Genomic DNA, 21,574 nt, shown 5'->3' with positions numbered 1-21,574 from the left:
ATAAATGTAAGTCTTCTTGATGATGGAATATAATTCTATTGAATAACTCCAGTGAACAATAATTGTGTGAGAGAGAATGCTAACCAGTACTGAATCCACCTTCTAGGTTGTGATACGACTATGAAACAACTAGGCCAGGGGTCACCAACCTTTTGGACTTCAGGGATCACTAAATTCATAATTTTAAATCCCATGGACCACTAATATGATCTGCTTAAGGACCGGCCGGGTGGACGTGAATAGGTAGGCATGTGACTGCAGGAGGGGGTATGGCCAACTTGATGTCACTCATGTCAAGGGGCGCCTTGCCAACCTCTACTTGCCTCTCCCTCCCCTCCCAGCCTCTCCTTGCCTGTCTGCCTGGGCTCCTTAGAACTCCAACAGGAAGCAGTTGTTGGAACTAAGCAGCCGCCATGAGAAAGAGTTAGCAAAACAGCTGGCTCAATTCAAATTGGATCTGACCAAGAAGGAGGCTCAGCAGAAGCACCTCACTGAGGACTACAAGCATAGGCTTTTCAAGCAGAGGGAAGACCTGCGGGAGTGCAAGGCCAAGTACTGGCGCCTGGAGGCTCAGCGGGCTGAGATGGTCAACCAGTTCCAAGCCATGATACAGTCCTGGAACAAGGCCCTCCGGCTCTTCGCCACCAGCGGTGCTTCCCTCCAGCCTTCGCCCAAAGCCCCGCACCAGGAGGTTGAAACAGACCCCAAGTTGGAATTTCTGCCCCCCTCCAACCCACACAAAAAGACCCTGAAGAGGAGACTCTCTGCAGTAACACAAGCATTCATTGCACGTATCCAGCCCAGGGGCCATAGTTTGAGGACTCCTGATTTAGTGCAATATAAAAAATGCAACTAATTTTTCTGCGGACCACCAAAATTTTCTTGTGGACCACCAGTGGTCTACAGACCACCAGTTGGTGACTGCTGAACTAGGCAACAACTTCCACCCCTTCTCCTCCCTAAGAGCTGGATGTCACTGTTGGCTTTGTGGAAGGCCATGAAGATCTGGTTCTTCTGCCAGGCATTAGGGCCAGGTTATTAGTAGAGCCAAATATGCATGTTTGTGAGTTGATCATGAGATCCTTTGGTTAACTTCTTTATTTGTAAGGTAAAGGTTCCCCTCTCACATATGTGCTAGTCGTTTCCAACTCTAGGGGGCAGTGCTCATCTCTGTTTCAAAGCTGAAGAGCCAGCGCTGTCCGAAGACGTCTCCGTGGTCATGTGGCCGGCATGACTAAATGCCAAAGGTGCACAGAACGCTGTTACTTTCCCACCAAAGGTGGTCCCTATTTTTCTACTTGCATTTTTTACTTGCTTTCGAACTGCTAGGTTGGCAGAAGCTGGTACCAGTAACGGGAGCTCACCCCATTACGCGGTACAAGGGATTCGAACTGCTGAACTGCCAACCTTTCGATTGACAAGCTCAGCATCTTAGCCACTGAGCCAGCACGTCCCCTTTATTTAATATAATTTAATATAATTTAATATAATTAATATAAAATACTTTATTTGTATCCTGCCTTTATTATTTTTACAAATAACTCAAGACAGCAAACATATCCAACAAAACTTCCTCCTATTTTCCCCATAGCAACAACCCTGTGAGGTTGTTTGGGCTGAAAGAGAGTGACTGGCTTCCATGGCTAAGGAGGGACTAGAACTCATGGTCTCCTGCTTTCCATCCTTCATTATTATCTTTTTAATTGTATTTTGTTTTCTTTTATATTGCCTTGTAAAATGCTCTGTGTGTAGTATTTGTTGGCCACCCAGAGTTATTTATTTAAGGTGGACAACATATATGTTTCTGAGAGAGAAACATCTGTCGCTGCCTAGGATTGAACTCTCAAGTTTCCAAGTGGGAGGCAAGCATCTTCCCCTCTAGGCCACCATGCCACTCATGGGTAACATGTAACATTTTCTAAATAAATAAATGTACAGGACAAACACAGTAAAATCCTGGGGATGTGCAGAAAATCATAATCATATGGAAATAACTCAATGAGGCCTTTGTGACTGCAGAGTGTTTACGAAGAAAATAGTAAAACCTTCCCAAGTCTTTGGATCAAATCCAGCATAACGATTGTGTGATATTTACAGAAAGTCATTAGTTTCTTTCATGGCTCCTCACACCTTTGGAAACTGCTATATTGCTATTTAAAAGAGGATGAATCCTTTCAACATCCAAACAACAGGAGCTCATTGGCTATGAGCAAAGCCTTAGAGAACTCGAGGAAGTTTTATTGTGCTACCTTGTAAATCTCAATATTACTCTTTAACATTTCTACAGTGTTACCTTTTGAATTCCCCAAACTCTTTAAAAAAAAAACTTGTTTGTGGTTTGATGATCCTCAGAATATGCAGATTTATAAAGCTACACACATGTGGGTAAGAATGTCCAAAGGCGAGTTTGATTCCCTCCAGAGGAGGGAATACTAAAAACCGATGTCTGTTTATAACATTCTTTCCTTTATTGAAATAGATATTAAATAGAAAAGTACAAAAAAAAAAAAAAAGGAAAATAACAGGTAGTATGAGCTCAAATCAGCACACTGTTACAGAATTTTGTAGTCCTGCTAGAAATACTTCGAAATCTCCTCTCAGAGGGGAGCAATAGAAATAGACTGTAAAGTGGGTGTGTGGGGTCTCTAACAATGCTTCGAGCTCTAAGCACATAGCGCTTATAAGCAGTATCCTGAATAACAGGAAGCAAGCTTCCTATAATCTTCTTGATTGTTCTTACCACTTTCTGTATGGACTTTCTATCTGAGGCACTGCTGCCACCAAACCAAAATGGGATGCAGTTTGTTAAAATGTTCTCAATTGTGCCTCTGTAAAAATTGGCTAGGACAGAAGGATACTTAATACCGTTGACCACCTCTATCCCCAATACTTATTACCTCTACAGCTGCATCTTTGATACTGAGTAGAATATGCTTGCACTTTCTAAAATCGACTAGGTAGCAACTGAAGGAGTTCTTCCAAGCACCAGAAATTCATCCTATAAAACTGGCTGGTTTTGATCTATTTTCATCTATAAGTAAATAAATCATATTCACTCCCAGCTTCTCCAGTTCAATTGCTAATGGCATCTAAACCTTACCAGTTATAATTCAGGATGCCTAGCAGTTGCCTCTATAGGTTTACTACATAGAATTTATTTTTAGCAACTGTTGGTACAGCAGTAGCTTTTTTTATAAATGGACTTTGAATCTTTCCTCCGAAGTCTTTCCTCCAAAGACCAAACAGAAGCAATAATCCATTTTGTTTTTAATTAAGTAGTCTTTAAGCCTGCTTAATTTAGTATGTAGATGTAGATGTGAATCCCATGTCAGGAGTCCTTTATTAGCAGAATTAAAGCAGAATTAAATTCCATCTTGTTAAACCGCCCATCCAATTTCACAGGATAATAAAAGAAGGATCTCTTTGGAGACTTGAGATCACGGTTCTAATGATCCCACAGTTCAGAAACCAGAAATGCATAAATAATTGCAGCTTGAATGGTATTCAATTGTAATTAAGGTTAATTACAAAGAATGGCAGTGCATATCTTCTAGGAAAGTTCACTGTTATTTTAATATATGAACTTGTCCTAGAAAAAATGAAGAATATATTATTTTGTAGGGTAACTTAGATTCGTGAGAAGGGGAAAAAAGTATGAAATTTATCTGTTAATAAAAAAGCCTTTCCCCCAAAGAGTTGTTTAATCATGCATTCGTTCAATCGATGCCATGTCTTCCATCTGTTGTATACTCAAAGCAGCTTATATATATATATATATATAAAAACACCCAGAATATACAGGATACATAGAGTTAAAATATAGTAAAGTGATTTTAATATAAATTAGCTAAAGTTAAGGCTAAAAGTTAATTAGCAATTAAAAATCTGGTAAAAGATTTTTTACCTTTTTTAAAAAGAAGTTTTCTAAATGCTGAGTGAATGATGGGCCAATTGAACTCTCAAAGGGGTAGAATGTGCCAAAAAGAGCTTAGATACTAAAGGCACATTTAAAGAACTTATTCTGGAAAGTTTAATTGTTGTTGTTGTTGTTGTTATTCAGTCGCTAAGTCATGCCTGACTCTTCAAGATCCCATGGACCATGGCATGCCAAATCCCTTGTCCTCCACTGTCTCCCAGAGTTTACCCAAATTCATATTTCACTATGTGGAAAGCTTAATACCAGTGGTGAAATGCAAATTTTTTTTACTACTGGTTCTGTGGGCATGGCAGGGGAAGGATACTGCAAAATCTCCATTCCCTCCCCACTCCTGGGGGAAGGATATTGCAAAATCTCCATTCCCACCCCACTCTGGGGCCAGCCAGAGGTGGTATTTGCCGGTTCTCCGAACTACTCAAAATTTCCGCTACCGGTTCTCCAGAACCTGTCAGAACCTGCTGGATTTCACCCCTGTTTAATACCTAGACATAATGGCAGAGGTTGTTTTAATGCTCTGATTGAAGGGTATATGTGGGGTCCTTGGTGGTCTCTGAGCTGAATTGTTTTCTTGCAAACATCTCATTGCCAAAGTAGATAACGTTATCAGTGCACATACTCTCTTCTGAAGGGTATAATCTCCATTTATAGTTGGATTACTACTTTCATCATCCTTCACCACAGGTCATAGACCATTCTGGCTAAATTTGGTAGAAGCTAGAACCAATAACAACAACTGGGCAGCTATATGAGCCTTGGTGGTGCAGTGGTTAGAGTGCAGTATTGCAGGCTACTTCTGCCGACTGCCGGCTGCTGGCTGCCTGCAATTTGGCGGTTCAAATCTCACCAGGCTCAAGGTTGACTCAGCCTTCCATCCTTCCAAGGTGAGTAAAATGAAGACCCAGATTGCTGGGGGCAATAGGCTGACTCTGTAAACCGCTTAGAGAGGGCTGTAAAACACTATAAAGCGGGATATAAGACTAAGTGCTATTGTTATTGCTATATATTGCTCTCATTGAACTTCATTCAATTCCTGCCCGGAGCTTCACTAACCCTGCAGATGATCCACAGAGGTTATTCTGCAGTATAAGACAACCCGGCCCATCCTCAACATCTATTCCAACAGTTTAAAACAACATCTGTAGCTCAAGACGTGACAGTTCCAATTTGAATGTAGAAACTATTTAATCAAAGATGAAAATCCTGCACGCACTGCAAGATTATGAGAAGAATCTCTCTGAATTGAGCATCCTTTACATGGGGCAAAGTGGAACATCAGGCTTTTGAGTGGCATGCCAGAAAACCCTACATTACAAAAACTAAACAAGAATTAAACAAGGGGGTTGTTGCTTTTACATTTAATTAAATGTCATTGACATGATTAATCCAATTATCAATCATTCTCCTCTTCTGTGCATTAAAAATTATGAACTTTGGCTATAAAGGGAACAAGTGACTCTAGAGGCCCATAGCTTCCCCATTGATGTTCTGTGGCATTACATTCACATCAAACATTATCTTTCCTTTTCCCTCCAGCCTTTTAAGCCATTTTCAATTGTCTTTTATGTGCTGTCTTTTGCCTATTATATTTCCTCCTGCTAATTTTATAGGTGTCTCCCCTAATCAAGCTGAAACCAATACCCTAATCAAGGAACTATCAAGGAGAAAAACCAGTGGTGAAATCCAAATTTTTTTACTACCGGTTCTGTGGGCGTGGCTTGGTGGGCATGGTGTGGCTTGGTGGGCGTGGCTTGGTGGACATGGCAGGGGAAGGAAACTGCAAAATCTCCATTCCCACCCCACTCTGGGGCCAGCCAGAGGTGGTATTTGTTGGTCCTCCGAACTACTTAAAATTTCTGCTACCGGTTCTCCAGAACCTGTTAGAACCTGCTGGATTTCACGCCTGAGAAAAACCATACTCTGGCCTAAACTGGCAGGGCAAGTTACTGTAGGTAAACAGGGAACAAACTCCACACTCATTAGCATTGATAATATTACTCAGTCAGGTAATGAAATGCTTACAAGCAAACAAACAGACTCCAGAGATAAATTCTGTATGATCAATTGATCAATTGATCTCGATCAAATCTTTTTCCCTTTGAATCTCACAGTCTGTTGAAAACCGGTCACATTTGCCTATAAACTGAAATACGATCTCCAATCCCACAACTCCAATCAGCAGGAATATTTCATACTGAATGCTAAGCAATGGGAATCTCTTGCAGCATGTAGGTAGCCTTCAACTTAAAAAGGCAACTGGGACAGGAATTTCTGTTGCTAAGCAATGTAATAATAAATCATGACCACATTACTTAGTGACAGCAATACCTGCAATCCCGATTGCTATTTTTAAGCAAATCCCTTGGTCATTAGTCAAGGCAACTTCCTGCTGGCTTCCCACAACCACAGTCAATGGGGAAAAAAAACCAGAATGAAGTTGCAAGTCTCAAGCTGCTGGGTGGGAGCTGGAGCATGGGGGTGTGCGAGAGGCACCACGCCAATTGGGGAGAATGTGAATGCATAGGAAAGATTTACCAACAACTTGCAATCTACCCTGTAGGCTTTCCCATTGATTTTATGGGGAAGCTGGCAGACAAAGTTGCAAATGGTGATCACCTGTTCACAGAGTGCTAGGTAAGCAGCAGGTAAGTGCATATGGGGGTGCTGAGGCAGCTGGAATTCAGTCAATACCATCATAACTTCAAATGGTCATAAGCCGAGGACTAGCTGTAGGCTTGTACAGACTGCAATGAAGCCATCCTGGTGTGATGCTTTGGGTGGCTGAGACATGTATTTCTGCCCAGATGGGAGGAAGCATGAACTGTCAGTCTTGAGGAAACAACCTTCTAGAACTGTTCTAATCCAGTTTCATTTGAAATGAATGTTTCCCCACATGTGCTGAACAAAAATCATGTTAGCTTAATAATAATAACAACAGAATAACAGAATTGGGTGGGACTTGGAGGCCTTTTAGTCCAACCCCCTGCTCAAGCAGGAAATCCTATACCCGTGATGGCGAACCTATGGCACGCGTGCCACAGGTGGCATGCGGATCCATATTGGTGGGCACACGAGTGTTGCCCTAGCTCAGCTCCAGCATGCATGCACCCGCTGGCCAGCTGATTTTTGGGCCTTCTGGGCCCAATGTCAGTCGGCAAATGGGCTGTTTCCAGCCTCTGGAGGGCCTCTGGGGAGGTGGGGAAGGCTGTTTTTGCCCTCTCCAGGCTCCTAGAAAGCCTCTGGAGCCTGGGGAGGGCAAAAAATGGGCCTACTGGGCCCACCGGGCCATCACATGCCAAAAGCAGGGGGAGCATGGGGGGGTCGTGCACACATGCATGGGGGGGCAGGGTGCATAGAATTATGGGTGTGGGCACGCACGCGCGCAACCACCCCGCACTCCCCCAGCTTTTAGCACGCAATGGCAAAAAGGTTAGCCATTGTCCAATCTTTTCTGAAAAACCTCCAGGGTTGGAGCACCCACAATTTCTGGAGGCAAGTTGTTCCACTGATTAATTGCTCTAATTGTCAGCTAAGTAAAGGAAGCACTGTAGCCACTCTGCTGGCAGGAAGCTGGGTCCAATGGTGCTTCAATGAGTTGCTTCAAAGGAGAACTTTCCTTGAACCATTGATGAAGCAAAGGAAACCATCCAACATTTGTGTGAGCTCTGCTATATATTGCAAAGTATTGATGTACTTCAGCCAAGGAGAAATATTTGTGTGTGGGGGGGAAGGATCATATATTAACTACAGTGGAACTAATTTTCATAAGATCATTTTTGAAAGTTTTTATTAAAATATACTTTAGAACTGTAAGAGTGTAATACAGAGAAAAATTGGGAGCCTGCATATATTGTATTGGCTTAGTAAAAGTGGTGTCCAATTGTGGGAAGCCCACCCTCCCCCAGAAGAATGAAACATTTTGGGAAATATTAAAAAAAGGCAGGATAAAATTTTTCTCCTAAAGGAGAAATGAAAAAACCTTAAGGGAGGCAGAAACCAGCTCCAGTTTCCCTGCCCCAAGCAGAAACTGAGGAGGCCAGCTTTTAGAAATGCAGATTTGGTAATCCATTCAGAAAGACTGGGTCAAGACAGAAACTCAGATAAGCAACAAACAAAAGGTTGATAAAATTAGCTCAGACAAACATCTAGGATTTGCATTTCCCCTTTTGCCTATAGAGTCAGCCATGACCCTTACATGACCCCATAGGAATCCAGAAGGTATAAAAAATCCACCCACTCGAAACTCCATTTTGTCAGCTGCCCTGAACCACAAACCCTGGTGGTTCTGTTCACCAATAAATGGACCATCTTTCCAATTAGCCTCCAGCCTCCATTTTGTTTCCAGCGTCTTTCTCCCAGCTTGGAACTGAACCAGGTGGATTTTTCTTCCAACACAACTCTGACAATTCATGAACCTAATGGAAGGATATAGATGTCTGTCTCATTGAAGCTAACTGGGTAGGCTCTAATCAGTTTCCAATGAAAATGTAATTTCATTTCATGATAATTTTGGTGGGGCCGTCTCTTTGTTGTGTAGTGCATTGAAAAAAGAAAATGTTTATTGTAGTGAGAAGGCACTGATTGGGAAGTGGGAGTTTCAATTTATTTATTTATTTATTTATTTATTTATTTATTTATTTATTTATTTATTTATTTATTTATTATTCCAATTTATATACCGCCCTTCTCCCGAGGGACTCAGGGCGGTGTACAGCCAAAAGTAAAAGCACACGAATATAAAATTTAAAAACGATTTAAAACCATATTAAATAATTTGGCCCAGCTATTCAAATAAAACATCCGTATTAGAATTTTAAAAAATTAAAAAAGTTAAAAAATTAGGTCAGCCCGGCTTGTTGAAATAAAAACGTTTTGAGGGCACGGTGAAAGGTGCGCAAGTTGGGAATCCTCCATATCCCGGGGGGCAATTTGTTCCAGAGGGCAGGTGCCCCTACAGAGAAGGCTCTCCCCTGGGGGTTGCCAGTCAACATTGTTTGACCGACGGCACCCGGAGGAGTCCCTCTCCGTGGGAGCGTACTGGCCGGTGGGAGGCTATTGGTAGCAGCAGGCAGTCTTGTAATTCTTTCTCAGAGGTAGCTTTTTCTCTCCCCTTCATGTGCTTCTATTTTCCTTCTTCTCTCTAAATATATCCTCTCTTTTCCAAGTGACCAGCTGCACAGAGGGACCTTGAGCTCTCCATAGAGGTCTGAATGATGTTTTGTGTACAGCTTTGACATTGGCTCAAGGGCTTCAGGTGACTCTAGAAAATTATAGTTACAAGTACAGTCAATTTTTACTCTTTGTATAACATTTCCAATGAGAAGCCTCAGGAAATGGCAACATCTGGCTGCTCTCAGAAGCTAAGCAGGTGTGACCTTGGTTAATATTTAGGTGAGAGACTTCAAGGGAATTTCAGGGATATTCAATAGATCAGGGGTGTCAAACTCACATCATCATGGCGGCACCACGTGATGTATCGGAATTTTTTTCCCTATTCGCTGAACAGGGCATAGCCGTGGCCAATGGATCCGGCCCACGAGCTTCACGTTTGACACCCCTGTGATTGAGAAATTGAAAAAGTATCCAGGAAGAAGGCATTTGCAAACGATGTCTGTAATATTGCCAAGAAAATTTCATGCACGCAATCACAGAGGAATGCTGTAAACTATATATTATTGAAATATACTACTAGCAAATGGGTGGTATTTATTTAAAAAAAGCATGCTTAAGATCATGGCCAAAATTAATGTAGAGAAATTGTGTAATCGTGTTACCATAATTTAATTTAATGTTTTTTTTTTTTTTTTAAAAATAGAATATATTCATTATTGCCAGTTCTGGATACTTTGCTGCTTTTAAAGATACTGCCAGATTTCTTTTTTAATTCAAGACAGCTTGAGAAGAGAATGTTTTTCATTGATGAGAAAAGGTGACCTTCACTTCCATATGGTCTGTGATCTCAATTTTCTCTGCCTTTTTTTGTTTCACCAAAATGATGCCATGTCTTGTTTTGTCTAATTCTCCATATTTACACGAAGCTGAAACATCTTGAACTTTACTCTAAGCAAGTGAACTGTTTAAAAAAATTGCTTTGGTTGCCACCCACTTCTTTCTTTACAGCTTTATTGGTATCACAATTCAATATGAAACACAGGGGAAAAACCCAATGTGTTCCATCCCATTACACCCATTGTTTGTGTATACATCACCTTCATGTTCTAGAGGACAATTCAGAGTTAAAAATACATTATTAGCAGGGCTAAAATAGTGGTGCTGAGAGAAAGAATCCATCCCATTCCTTATTAATCTCAAAGGAAGAATTTACTTGCCCAAATCACAAGGAAAAACAGTGGCTTTTCCAGATTAAATTGTAGCAAGAGTATTTAAACCCTGTTTATACAAATCTCCAAAGCACCTGAGGGTAGAACAAGAAGCAATGGGTGGAAACTAATCAAGGAGAGAAGCAACTTAGAACTAAGGAGAAATTTCCTGACAGTTAGAACAATTAATCAGTTGAACAACTTGCCTCCAGAAGTTGTGAATGCCCCAACGCTGGAAGTTTTTAAGAAGATGTTGGATAACCATTTGTCTGAAGTGGTGTAGGGTTTCCTGCCTGGGCAGGGGGTTAGACTAGAAGACCTCAAAGGTCCCTTTCAACTCTGATATTCTATTCTATTGAATTGTCCAAACTAAACTATACTCTAGTTAGAGTTAAAGCCTGTTGGTATCTTGGACAGAGAAAGTCACCTGCAAGATTGCTATATGCACAAAGTCTGTGGTAGAATCCATTAGAACAGGGGTGTCAAACTGGTGGCCTGCGGGCTGGATGCGTCACATGCAGGCCACGCCGACTCCAGCTCCATAAATGGGGAAAACGTCGTGAAACATCACGTGATGGCAACGTGACACTGTGAGTTTGACATCCGTGCATTAGAATATTGTTGATAGGTGTTCTACCTGGAACTCTCACCTGCTGACTCATTAACACCTGAATGGAGTTAGATCTTCTTCACTGATGGACAAGGGTGGACATGAACATTTAGAGATGACAGTCTCTAAGTATAGTAAATGAATAAATAAATAAAAATATAACTCGCCGCATGAGTTATAGTGGGTGCGCCTAGATACACCCACATTACACCAATTCTCCACAAGCTGCATTGGCTCTCTATTGGTCTCTGGGTGCAATTCAAGGTGTTGGTCATTACCTTTAAAACCCTATATGGCTCAGGGCCAGGCTATCTTCAAGACCGCCTTCTACCACATAGCTCCCAGCGACCAGTAAGATCCCACAGAGTTGATCTCCTCCAGGTCCTGTCAGCTAAACAATGTTGGCTGGCGGGCCCGCGGGGGAGGGCCTTCTCTGTGGCTGCCCCAGCTCTCTGGAACCAATTACCTCCTGAGGTCCGGAGCGCCCCCACCCTATTGGCCTTTGCAAAGCGGTGAAGACCTGACTCTTCTGGCAGGCCTGGGGCTGTTGATCTCGTTATAATGATCTTGCGAGACCCGGCCATGAATAGGAGTGCATGTGTTTTAACGTTTTTAAAGTTTTTAATGTTTTTCTTTTTAACATTTTTTATGGGATTGTTTGCATTGTTTTATTCTTTATTGTAAGCCTCCCAGAGTCCCTTGGGAGTTGGGTGGCATAGAAATGAGACAAAATAAATAAATAAATAAATAAATAAATAAACAAACAAACAAACAAACAAATAAATGCCTATAATATGAAGAACTACTCATTATGACTCCTACTCAATTCAGCAAGCATGGTTGATGGTAACAGATGTCTACAATGTAATTAGTAGTATGGGGTGAACTACAGTTTTTCTGTTGCTGATTTATAGATATTATAGAAATAAAAAAGAGTGGGAGGAAAAAAAACCCCAATAATGGGAAGATGTCTTGTCTCAAAACATTGTATATTTGTTCTTATTGGGTGGAAACCTCTGTGTTTTTCAGATAATTCCTTTGGCTTCCCAAGAAACTCTAAGAAAGTACAAAGTCTAAACAATTTACATCCATTGTATATTTTTAACAATTTTTTTTTTAATAAAGGGATTTTGTGAATATTTCATAATATTTCTTTTGGATTAATTCTATCATTAATATTGTTGAAAATATAGCAATTTAGACTTTTTTTTCTCACAAGAGTTGAATTTCCACTGGAATATTCTGTTACAGACAAGGGCATTGTGAGGAAGAAAGTAGTATGCAGTTGTAACAGGGGTGAAATGCTCCCAGTTCGGTCCGGATCGCCCAATCCAGTAGCAATGGCGGTGGGTGGTTCGGAGAACCGGTAGCAAAAATCCCTGTGCCCCCTTCAGCTGTGCTGCGAGATCATCAGAGTTTTTTTTTTTTACTTTTAAAAGCATTTTTTTTAAAAAAATTGATTTATATGCCACCCTTCTCCGGAGACTCAGGGCGGCTTACAATGCGTTAAGCAATAGCCTTCATACTTTTGTATATTTATACAAAGTCAGCTTATTGCCCCCACAAACTGGGTCCTCAATTTACCTACCTTAGAAAGGATGAAGGCTGAGTCAACCTTGAGCCTGGTGAGATTCGAACTTGCAGTAATTGCAGACAGCTGGTGTTAATCACAATGCTATCAGTCTGCTGAGTCACCAGGCCCTTCTACAACTTTTTCTACAACCTCTTCGGCTGAAAAAATGCTTTTAAAAGTAATAAAAAAAAAAAAAAAGCCTGATGATCGCACGGCTCAGCTGGGATCGTCAGAGACTTCTAAAAGCATTTTTTTCTGCAACGTCTTCAGCCGAAGAGGTTGTAGAAACAAAAATGCCTTTAAAAGCCTCTGACAATCCCAGCTGAGTTGCCTGATCGTCAGAGGCTTCTAAAAGCATTTTTTTCCTGCAACCTCTTCGGCTCAAGAGGTTGTAGAAAAAATGCTTTAAAAAGTAAAAAAAAAAAAAAAGTTGGCCACACCCACCCAGTCACATTACCCTCCCCCCAACAAGCCACGCCCACAGAACAGGTAGTAACAAATTTTAGATTTCACCCCTGAGTTGTAGCCCTGGATTTTTTATGAGTGTTACATGACATAAGGAGGGGCAGTGTGGTGGCTCAGCAGTTAAGATGCTGGGCTTGTCAGCTGGAAAGCTGGCAGCACGGGTTCAAGACCTGAGTGCCATACGATGGGATGAACTCCCATCCTCACTCCAGCTCCTGCCAACCTAACAGTTCGAAAGCATGCAAATGCAAGTAGATAAATAGGTACCACTTTGGCAGGAAGGTAATAGCGCTCCATGACATTGTGCTGGCCATATGACCATGGAAATGTCTTTGGACAGCCCTGGCTCAATGGCCTTGAAACGGAGATGAGCACCACCCTCTAGAGTCAGCAACGACTAGCGGAGTAAAATCCGCAGGGACTCCTTTACATGACATAAGCACAGTAGCATCTTGTATAAATGATGTACAGAGCCAGTATGAAAAGTGAGTGTATACACTGTTTCCTGTTTTAAAATTTCTCCTATACTCTTTTCATCTTACATAGCAGGTTGTAGCGGCATCCATGAGATGTGTGTGTGTTTCAAAATTGGCAAGATGGCAGGCAGAACATTGTGAAGCAAATACTGCTCCATTTCTCTGTGCGTAAAAGTTGCATTCATGTTCTGAAGGCTTGCATTCTAATGCTCCATTTGCTTCTGATTTGAGCCATTACCCCTCTCTGGCACTGCTCAATGCCAACTGCTAGGAAGGAACACAGCAGATCGGTTTTGCTAAAGGCCTAAATATATGACTTGCAAGGATACCTTAGATGACTTTTTCATCTTCCCATACTTTTCCCAATATGTTCTCTCTCTAAAATTTTAGCAAACACCCAATACAAGTTGAGTCTCAGCTCCCCCAAATATTCTATTGCATCTTTTTTCAAAACATCACTAAGAGCAACCAAACTTTCTTGAAAGATGTGTTACTCATAATGATGGGGATGCAACTATTTTGCCCATATCCTTGTAGGTGTCTTGGCAAAAACACCCTATAATAGAGAAAGATTGGCATTGCCTTCTTTTGTGACAACCCCCCCCCCCATTTCACAGTCCAGTTTATAACCCTGGTGTTTTCAAATGGTTTCCCATTTCTGTGCCAATTCAGAAAGCTCAAACTGCCCAAGGAGCTGCTGATACAGTTCTATTAAGGAATTATTGAGTCTGTCATCTGCACCTCTATAACTGTCTGGTTTGGTTCTGCAACCCAACAAGACAGACACAGACTTCAGAGGATAATTAGAACTGCAGAAAAAACAATTACTACCAACCTGCCTTCCATTGAGGACCTCTATACTACGCGAGTCAAAAAGAGGTCTGTGAAAATAATCACAGACCCCTCGCATCCTGGACATAAACTGTTTCAACTCCTACCCTCAAAACGATGCTATAGAGCACTGCACATCAGAACAACTAGACACAAGAACAGTTTTTTCCCGAATGCCATCACTCTGCTAAACAAATAATTCCCTCAACACTGTCAAACTATTCACTAAGTCTGCATTACTATTAATCTTCTCATCATTCCTATCACCCATCTCCTCCCACTTATGACTGTATGACTGTAACTTTGTTGCTGGTATCCTTAAGATTTATATTGACTGTTTCCCTATGACTATCATTAAGTGTTGTACCTTATGATTCTTGACGAATGTATCTTTTCTTTTATGTACTCCGAGAGCGTATGCACCAAGACAAATTCCTTGTGTGTCCAATCACACTTGGCTAATAAAGATTTCTATTCACACAGGAACTAGGCCTAACCTTGTTTAGATTCTGGGCTGCTACCTGTTGAGAACTTAATTTAGGTAACTTTCAACTCATGTTTCTGGGTCTGCTCCCTCCCCCAATTATTCTATTGTATCAACGTTTTTTTTCCAAAACATCGCTAAGTGTTACTCATAATTATGGGGATGCAGGACATCTATCAGAAGCTGGTTCTTTCTGGCATAAGAGGCCTGGTTTAGTCTCAGAGGAAGACCAATGTGAACAAAACAGGGTGGATATAAGTTGCCCTCTATTGATGAAATGCAGAAGTGTTGGCCATGAACTAAATGTCAGTCTAAATCAGGGGTGTCAAACTCCATTTCATTGAGGGCTGCATGAGGGTTGTGTTTGACCTGGGGGGGGGGGGCAGGAGAGGAATGGCCGGGGGTGTGTGTGGCACAGGGGGGGTTCTAAATTTTTTTACTACCGGTTCTGTGGACATGGCTTATTTTGTGGGTGTGGCTTGATGATCATGTGACAATTATTTAGGATTTAGCAGAGGTACTGGTCTACCAGGCTTTTAACTGCATGCAGAGCTGTACCGATCTACCCATTTATTTTTTGCAGGCACTGATTTACCCATTTATTTTTGCAGGCACTGATCTACTCATGTATTTTTGCAGCTACTGATCTACTCATGTATTTTTGCAGGCACCAGTCTACCCATTTATTTTTGCAGGCACCGGTCTACTCATTTGTTTTCTTTTAACACTGATCAGCTGTAGGGCAGCCCTTTGAAGCCCCGCGGCAAGAGTTTAAACAGTTTTTTTCCCTCTACCCATCAGCTGGGACTCAGGAGGCAGCAATAGATTGGGGGTGGGGCCAAATAAAAGGTAAGAATAACACGGGAGGTGGGTGGGTGGGGGGTAGGTGGGCAGAACCGGTTCAGTGACGTCATATCGTCACTGCTACCGGCTCGGGAGAACCGGGCTGAACCAGGAGGAACCCACCACTGGCGTGGCAGCTTTTGCTTTTAGTTTGTTTTGCTAGCCCTCTGCCAGCACAAATGCTAGCCCTCTGCCAGCGCCCCCCCCTTTGAGCTCCGTTTTTGCTGGCAGAGGGCTGCAGGAGGCTGTCATGGCCACAAAGAGAGCCTGGGAGAGCCGCATGTGGCCTTCTTGAGCTGCATTTTCGCTGGCAAAGGCACCACAGGCCGGTCCTTTGCTGTTTCCAGGGAGGTCCCACGGGCCAGATCTAAGCATCTTGCGGGCCGGATATGGCCCACGGGCCTTGAGTTTGACAGCCCTGGTCTAAATAAAGAGGATGCAAAATGGATTGGGAAAAGTGCATATGAAATGACTTTCATGCATAGGGTAAAATTTCTTTCAATGTTTTTCTTCTTTCCTGCATTTGTGTTATTAAAACATAGAGACATACAATATACCAAATGGAGACCTTGTGATTTGCAAATTTTGCCGAAATGGTTAAGAAAAGCTGTGATTTGGCAGAAGGAAAATTTAAAAGGTATTTAGGTATTTCGACTAGAGGAAACAGTGGGGTTCAGAAGAAACTACTTGGGTTGCAAATATGTGGACAGTCATTAGGTGATGGTAAAGAGATATAGAAAACTCTGTCTCTTTGACAGAGAGAGAGAGGAGAGAGAGGAGAGAGAGGGAGGGAGGGAGAGAGAACTTGTATAGATTTTTTTAAAATATACAATTGAAATATATTTTGAAGTCTCCATACATCAAAAAGCACAAGTAAATGCATTGCCTGGAGCCAAACGATGAATGGATGCCTATGTCAAAAATTCTGAAATAGTCTGAAACAAAGGAAGCAATTATCACACAACTTTCAGAAAAAAATAACATAACAGTTGAAAAGATCAACTACATTGATGACAGTTTGCTAAGTTTAAGTGTAACATGCATTTAAAGCATGGGTTTTTTTTTTACCTATTGATTGTGGAACTGTCAAAGTGCCTTTGAAGATGAAAATACTTGCTGCTTATATAAAGGAATCCTCAATTTCAACATCAAGAGGGACCAAAAAGATGTACTATGTGCACCCAAACAATGCACACATTGATTCTAAGCGATAGACCAACCAAACCAATATATTCCAGTACTTTGCTTGTACAGCACTGATGTCAGAATTTGAGCATATTACTGGATGCCCATGTAAAAACACAGCCAATCCACATGTCTAGCTGGGAATTTTATATAAAGATTACCTTCTAAACAATCAGGCAATGTCATGATGTTTGGGGAACATCATTTCCACGCTTCACATGTTGGCGCTATGTCTGCATGTTATCTTGGAGGCATTGCATCCTTTTTATGACCCAGGTTGATCAGGGTTTGTGCCCAGCTTTAACATCACATTCATGCCTGAACATAGGAAGGTTATAGCGGCGATGGAGAAAAGCCATGGGAAGAATGGTATTCTGTTCTAATTCAAATGATGTAAGAATTAGATAAATCTAAATGGAGTCTCTTCCACTGTGAGTCTCAGTCCATGGTATTGCTCAGGGAACTAAAAAAAAAAAAAAAAAAAGCCAGACATTGAGTGACATGAACTATCCTCCAATATAAGCTTCATGCTGGAGTTGTTCAGGGACCGAATGGTAGAGTCTCCCTCTTTTAGATGTGAGTCAGGTTCTTGTCCCAGAATGATTTGCTTCCCTTAGTAAGTGACTGGTTCAGAGTATGAGCCAAGAGAATTCATATCCTAAGAAACACAGTCACTCCTTTCCAATGGCCATATCTGGTCAGTGGAGAATAGGTAGGCTGTCTTTTGCCAATGGTCTCTATGACCACTGGCAAACTTTTTATTTTTTAATTTATTTATTATTTATTTATTTGTCAAGCATATATATGATAACAGGTAAAAGTATAAACATAATTTGAATACATGAAAAGAGTAAGAGTAAAAAGGAATATTAGGACAGGGACACTAGGCACGCTGGTGCACTTATGCATGCCCCTTACAGACCTCTTAGGAATGGGGTGAGGTCAACAGTAGACAGTTTAAGGTTAAAGTTATGGGTGTTTGGGGAAGAAACCACAGAGTCGGGTAGTGCATTCCAGCCATTGACCACTCTGTTACTGAAGTCATATTTTCTGCAATCGAGTTTGGAGCAGTTTACCTTGAGTTTGTATCTATTGTGTGCTCGTGTATTGTTGTGGTTGAAGCTGAAGTAGTCATTGACAGGTAGAACATTGTAGCAGATAATTTTATGTACTATGCTTAGGTCAGACTGAAGTCGGCGTAGTTCTAAGTTGTCTAAGCCCAAAATTTGAAGTCTGGTGGCATAAGGTATTTTATTGCGGGTAGAGGAATGGAGGGCTCTTCTCATAAAATATCTCTGGACTCTCTCAATTGTATTTATGTCCGATATGCAGTGCGGGTTCCAGACAGATGAGCTGTATTTAATAATTGATCTAGCAAATGTTTTGTATCCTCTAGTTAGTAGTATAATATTACCAGAGAAGAAGCTACACAAGATTAGGTTAAGTACTTCAGTACTTCCTCCTTAAATCAACACATTTGGGAAATTCAATCCTCATCTCACCAACATCTTGTGACCAAAACATAGTTGAGATTTTTTTTGGGGGGGGAAAGCTATGATGTGCATCCCTTTGTAAAAGCATTTTGTCTGTGCTGCATAGGAGAAATTGAATTTATTGGGCACATTTCTTCCACAGCCCTTTTTACTTTCCTTTGCAAAATGATTCAGTGATGCCACATTTATTTAAGTATTGCAGAAACCTAAACATTAAGAGAAAAGTCAACAATGACTTCTAGGATTGTTGTAAAATATTGAACAATTGCAATGCTCTCTGTCACAAGATTGTTTCCACCAGCATGGTGCATTATAGTCTATGCTTATTTTATGCAATAGCCAGTAGCAACTTTACCAATATGCTATTGTTTATTAACTGTGAAGTGCAATGTATACTGCTGGGTTTTATAGCTTTCTGATTGTGCTGTTGCAGTGAGAGAGTTTATCTATGTAATGTGAATAACAGAGAACAAAATTTGTGTCCCTGATTTTGTATACAATAAGAGGAAAAATAGCTCCTGGAATTTTGAGGCTCGGCCCTTCACTGAATATCATTTTCATTTTCTCCACTTAAGACAGTCTGGTTTCATTGAGTCTATTCATGAATCAGAAGTGCACTACTGATGTGTGACTGTTTCATCAGGATCAATACTCAAATTGTTATATGTGTGTTCCATTGTTACTCCATGTAAAATAACATCCATTATAATACTAAACTTCGATGAAGCAGGATAATGTAGTTGGACTTGCTGGAACAGGGAAACAGAAATTCAAATTCATGTTCAGCCATGGAATCTCATGGGTACCTGTCAGTTTAACACATAATGCTATGTCACACTGTGGCAATTTTGCTTTTGACTTAGTAAAAGGTAAAATTGCTCATTATAAATTAGCGTGAAACAGCCAATATGGCTTTTCTAACATACTATGGGTAAAAAATCCTGACCTAGTAGTATGCTTCAATTCAGACAGAATTTCTTAGCCTCTGTCACTATTGTATGTTGCTGTATGGATACAATTGGAGGAGAGTATTATGTTGTCATAAACTCCTGAAAAAAAGATATGAATCCAATGAGTAAATGAAAGACTTTGTATTATTAGTATCAGAAAGTAGCATACGTGGAGCCTGGATTTCATGCAATTCCCAGTTCCTGTCCTCTTTCTGAACAATTGGGAGAAGCAAAACCAGCATTTAGCCCCATTTGAGAAGATTCCTTGCTTATTGTTAACCAAAAACTAGGTATCATTTTTAAAATGATTTTTTAAAAAGGTATCATTTTATGTCGGCTGGCGACGCCCAGGGGGAGGGCCTTCTCTTTGGGAGCCCCAGCCCTGTGGAACGAACTGCCCCCGGAAATTCGTAAGATCTCCGACCTCCGGGTGTTTCGCTGCGCATTGAAGACCCTGTTGTTCCGCCAGGCCGGACTATCAACACAATACTTTTAAATTGGGGTATTTAAATTTATTGGGGTTTTAAATCTGAGCCACTTATTTAATTATTTTAAATTTTATATTGTTGTTTTGTCTGTGTTTTTAAATAGGCTGTACACCACCCTGAGTCCTTCGGGAGAAGGGCGGTACAGAAATAAAATTATTATTATTATTATTATTATTATTATTATTATTATTATTATTATTATTAAAATAATATCTAATTAACCACTAAACATTATATCTAATATCTAATTAACCACTAAACAAATCAACAGGGAACCTTGAGTTGTGTTGTTGACACGTTTGATAGGCTACCATTTATTAACTAGATTTGGTTCTTCACCAGAGTTTGTATCCAAGGATGCTTTAATCTGAGGTGGTGCAGTGGTGTCAGCAGTGGGATTGGAGAAATGACCGCATGTATGATGACATCCTTCCGAGGTTGGTAAAATGAGGGCCCAGATTGTTGGGGCAATATGCTGACTCTATAAACTGCTTAGAGAGGGCTGTAAAGCATTGAGAAGTGATATATAAGTCTAAGTGCTATTGCTATTACACTTGTGTCATCATCTCGTTGTCACTAATGATACTATTAGTATTGTACATGCTTTTGCTCAAACAAGAATGTGTTTAGAGAGAAGTACTGAAGTTAGGAGTGTAGTTTCTAGGAGAAAATATTCTTGAGATTGATGTTTGCATGAAAGAAAGTTAAGCTTTGCTTAAGATGCAAAAGTAATAAGAAAATCTGAATTACTTAACCGTATTTACAGCTAAGAGTCTGTAGTGTTTGAATAGAATAAGGTCAGAGACAGAAAGGGGAAAAAAAGAGAAAAGAAAGAAAAGAAAGAAAAAGAAAAAAAAAGAAAAGGGAAAATAAGAGAGAATTAAGATGAGAGGGGAAGAATATGCTGACAACCATAAGAATATCATCAAACTAATAAGAGGTATGTTATAGAGAGACCTGGAAAATAAACGTTTTAGCCAAGGAAGGGAGATAAAAAATGTGAATCATGTTCTTGTAGAAGGCGAAGAAGCAGGACGCTGCTTCCTGTCAGTCGGTTTTTCTTGCTACATGCTCTTGTTAAGTTTCTGTCTCTTTGAATTGTAGAGAGGGAGAAATGTGCAACCTACTAGAACAGCCTTCCAAATGGATTGGAGCTACAATGCCCAGTTGCAGTCTTGGTATCCAACTGGAAGATTCCAGGCTGTAAAAAAAAAGTTACGGGTAGTCCTTGACTTAATTGAGCCTGGAATTTTGGTTGTTAAGTCATTAACAATAGTCATCGCAGTTGTTAATAAAATCACGTTTGCAAGTCTGAATGCAATGGGTGTTTTTTTACTGGAAAACAGCACAAAAGTCACAAAATGTGATCACATAAATTGTCAAGTGCTTGAAATATGATCATGTGGCCATGAGAATGATGCAGCTTCAAGGATGGGTTGAAAGTAACTCTTTTTTGAGTCCATTGTGACTTTGGTCATTAAGCATTATGTCAAGGACAGCAGCATCAGTTTCTCACCTTGCTGTCTGGGGAACCACTGCATAAAGATTTCTCTATCAATCAGAATAAAGCTGGAAGGACCTTGGAGGTCTTCTAGTCCAACCCCCTGCTCAGGAAGGAGACTCTATATTATTTTAGACAGGTGGCTATCCAGTCTCTTCCTAAAAACCTCCAGTGATGAAGCACCCACAACTTCCAGAGGCAAGCTGTTCCACTGATTAATTAAGAAGTTTTTCCTTAATTCCAGGTTGCTTCTCTCCTTGACTAGTTTCCATCCGTTGTTTCTTGTCCTGCCCTCTGGTGCTTTGGAAAATAAGTTGACTCCCTCTTCTTTGTGGCAACCCCTCAAATATTGGAATACTGCTATCATGTCCCCCCTAGACCTTCTTTTCTCTAGACTGGCCATACCCAGTTCCTGCAACTT

The sequence above is a fragment of the Pantherophis guttatus genome, chromosome 2 (assembly GCF_059756535.1).
Source record: "Pantherophis guttatus breed Tessera chromosome 2, ASM5975653v1, whole genome shotgun sequence".
Taxonomy (NCBI): Eukaryota; Metazoa; Chordata; class Lepidosauria; order Squamata; family Colubridae; genus Pantherophis; species Pantherophis guttatus.
This window is presented reverse-complemented; position numbering follows the sequence as displayed.